Source organism: Sebastes fasciatus, chromosome 7 (genome assembly GCF_043250625.1).
Source record: "Sebastes fasciatus isolate fSebFas1 chromosome 7, fSebFas1.pri, whole genome shotgun sequence".
Taxonomy (NCBI): Eukaryota; Metazoa; Chordata; class Actinopteri; order Perciformes; family Sebastidae; genus Sebastes; species Sebastes fasciatus.
In genome coordinates, this window is record NC_133801.1 from 6,805,612 (window position 1) to 6,809,700 (window position 4,089).

Genomic DNA, 4,089 nt, shown 5'->3' on the forward strand with positions numbered 1-4,089 from the left:
TACATGCACGGTAGCCGGGCTGTTTGCTCCAGTAAAGGGCTTAATAAAGCCGAACATCTGAGAAAAACACTGGTAGCGCAGTCTAGACACTGACAGACGGACACACACACACACTGCAGACCCCAATTAGCTGACCTTTTAGCTGACACACACACACTTTTTTGGTCTGTGTCTTTCTCACACATCTCTTCTCTCACTTCACCTCCCAAAAATGTCTCCTTATGTGTTAAGAATATCACTTTATCCAGCTCGGCAGGTTTCTGGGTGTTTGACCAGCTTTCAAACTTGGTAAAATACTGCAGATTTTTTTCTTATTGTAGTTTATATGAAGCTTTAAAGCAATAGTTCTCACCAAGAGTTTGAGAAAATCAATACTACTCATGTCTGTATGCTGAAATATGAAGCTACAGTCAGCAGCAGGTTAGCTTAGCTCAGCTTAAAGACTGGAAACGGGGGTAAACAGTTAACCTCACGCTGTCCCAAAGTAACAAATGCACCTGTAAGCACCTTTTAAAGCTAATTAACCAACATGTTATATCTTGTTTGTTTAATCTGTAAGTGTAAAAGTGACAAAGTTGTGGTTTTAATGGGGTTACGTGCTGGACTATCTCTTGGCTAAAGAGTTAGCAATGCAACAACAAACAGTATAATGTGTTAATTGGTGAGCAGTGTTGCCAGATTGGGCAGGTTTTTGCCCAATTGGGCCGCTTTCAATTAAGTTGGACTGGACAAAAAAATAGCATTGGGCTGGAAGATGAAATTTGGGCTGCTTTTATCAACATTTGGCTGGTCTTTGGAAATATTATGAAAACAATAACAAGCTGTCATTTTATGGTCAAAAACAGTAAACTTCGTTATGTCCACTCGTTCATATTATTAACTCATTTGAGAGATGTTTGATTGACGTGAGTTGTATTCAATCATCGTTGGGGATAACGGAGGACCTACCTACTTTGATGTCATCATTGACATTGACCTTGGAATATGTATATATTTGGATGTCTGACTGCGCTCTGTTTGGGTTGTGATAGCCGGATTATCTAACATTTTATCTTTGGTTATTTGATGCAAATATGATTTTACACAGGTTTCTGGTTCAAGGTTAATATTTGGGCTGTTTTTTCTTTTTTCAATTGGGCAGATTTTAAGTTGTGATTGGGCTGGAAACTGTCATCTATGTGATCTGGCAACGCTGTTGGCGAGCTTTAGAGGTGCTGCTGTGTGGATTGTGTTACTAATTGACAGAGCCAGGCTAGCTGTTAGTTTTCACTCTCTGTGCTAAGCAAAGCTAAGCTAAACTAACCATGTCCTGGCTGTAGCTTCTTATTTACCACACGGATGTATTTCTTTAAAAAGTCTTCATGCAGGTGGCGTCAGTATAATATCATAGATTCAAACAAATAGTCTATTAGATGAGATTTATGCAAGGGATGCCAATGTTGCTGCTGGATAATGTTGAGTCATCTAACCGTCTGCACTGTGTATGGGAAGATAATAGTGCTGAGAGAGAAGCCTATATAATATGTCACTCTCACACACACTCTAACTGACTCATTTCTTATGAATTATAGTGGAATGGAGCTAGGAGAGCCCACCGTGGGAAGCTGGAGTCATGTTAGTGGAGGCATTAGCCTGAACCCGAGCTGCTCCCTCTGGTCAACACTTGGCTTCTTTCACCCCGAGTCTGGTTAGCTGCTGTTCCTCCTCCGAACCCTCTTCACAACATGAAATCTAATCTCTGTCTTTAACTCCTCTGACCGGCGGCTGTAACTGTGGTTTTGGAGAGAGGAGAGTCCGGGGCTTATTCCACGAGGTTAATGTCGAACCGTGACCGCAACCTCGCCCTCTATTCCATCTTTGTTTCTTCTCAGCATCGACCACAATGCTTCCCTCCTACTGTCTGAGCTGTCAGTCATCTGTGTTCCATCATCTCTCCAAATACACACACACACACACACAGTGTTGCTGTTGAAGCTGGACAACCTGGGTGTGTTTGGAAATCTATACACAGGATTTTGTAGCCAGACTGGGTCAAGTGGACATTGTTCTGGGGCCAGACAAACACGCTGACGTACACATTGAACCATGCACACACACATCCAATACATTCACCTTGATGTGTCTTTACCCTTCTCCTCACACACACACACACACACACACTCTGAGAGACACCGGTGTGTATAAGCCACAGCCGGAGGCAGCGTAACAACATCAAAGATTGAGCGAGTTGCGGCGGGAGGAAATTGCTGCTCCACCTCGGTCTGGCGGGATGACATCAGAGGCGTGGGTGGCAGAGGGGTGTCACGGCCTGTAGCTCAAGGCGTTGGTTAGCAGAGGGCAGCACAAAAGGGGGAGGAATCGAGTCGGCCGGGTAAGGTTAGCTCCTATCATTAACAACCCTGACGTCATGGTATAACATGGGGAATGGCCCGGGAGACGATCTGGATGTGACCGGGGAAAGTTTGGGAATAAATTTGCATCGATTTAGGCGCTTTGCCTCAACTTTGGGATTGAGATGTGAACTGAAGTTTAGAGTGACTCAGCAACAGAAGGGAAAGTGAAGTCACTGGTCTTGGCTAGGGCTAGAACTAATGATTATTTTCATTGTCGATTAATCTGTCAATTATTTTCTCGATTAATGGATTAGTTGTTTGATCTATAAAATGCCAGAAAATTTCGAAAAATGTTGATCAGTTTCCCAAAGCCCAAGATGACATCCTCTAATGTCTTGTTTTGTCATAGAGGAGTAAAGAAAAAGAGAAAATATTCACATTTAAGAAGCTGAAATCAGAGAATTTAGATTAGTTTTTTTCTTAAAAAATTACTCAAAACAATGAATCGATTATAAAAAATAGTTGGTGATTCATTTAATAGTTGACAACTAATCGATTCATCATTGCAGCTCTAGTCTTGAAGATCAAATATTTTCATACTTGACACGATTTAAGTGTCACTCCTGTCAAACAATAAAATTAAAAGGTACAGTGTGTAGGATTTGGCGGCATCTAGCGGTGTGGTTGCAGATTGCAACCAACTGAGTAACCCTTCGCTCACTCTTACCTTTCCAAGACTGCGGTAACGTGAACCGCCGAGTGTAAACCGTGGTAATGCCGTTTACCTCGCTCAGAGGCCATCTTCACCATAATAACACTACTTTAGGAGCAAAGGAAGTCTGACTGGACTTCAGTGGAAACATGGCGGAGCAACATTGTGGACTCCGTGAAGAGGACCCGCTCCCTATGTAGATATGAAGGGCTCATTCTAAGCTAATGAAAACACAAACGATTCTTAGTTCCAGGTGATTATACACTAGTTATGAACATTATATTTAATTTCTGCTAATAGATCCTCCGAAATGTTACACACTGTTCCTTTAAGTGAATCCATGAAATGTACTTTACACTATTGTTAAAAAAGGAAAATCTTCATTATAAACTCCTTAAATTCATACAATCAACAAATCTCCCAACTTCCTAAAGGAGTCTGTCTCGTCTGCCTTCATAGCGTAACAAAATGAAAACTCTTGCCCCAGCAGATGACATTTGTAATCTGTCTACAGCATCAATTGTGTACCCATTTATTCACTAGAAAATAGCCGTCTACTGCCAGGACAAATATAACATCCATATACTGCAAATGTAATTTACCCGACTCACTGTTGTTATTGCATTTTTCCAGTCAATACTCTCCTGATTCGGAGGATTCTGAAAGGAAAAAGAGCGGTGCGAGCACGCCGAGGCACTTCTGAAAATGAGCTGTACAATTGATATCTTGTCAGCGTTGTATTATGTTCCTAATGATGATGACACATGACTTGTCTGGTGGTGGGGGAATAGGCGCTCAAGGTTTTTACATTTATATAAATGTACTGACTGTGTTCTGCTCCTGCAGCACTGTTGACAAAGTGGATAAATGATGGCAGCAGATGGGTAATTTGAATGAAGTTTGTGGAGCTAATACGCCATCTAGTGGTGAATTAATATAAGAGACACCTATTGAAAAATGTTCAGTCATTTATACATAGCATATACACATATATATGTATTCTTCAGGTCACATGCTTTATACCAAAATACCACCAGGAAACAA

The 4,089-nt window shown here is 41.4% G+C and overlaps 1 long non-coding RNA gene across 1 annotated transcript in view; it reads left to right on the plus strand.

The window, feature by feature from the left end:
• LOC141771234 (uncharacterized) overlaps positions 1–4,089 on the plus strand; it is a 174,379-nt gene that overhangs the window by 39,067 nt on the left and 131,223 nt on the right. The gene's annotated exons all lie outside the window — the stretch shown is intronic.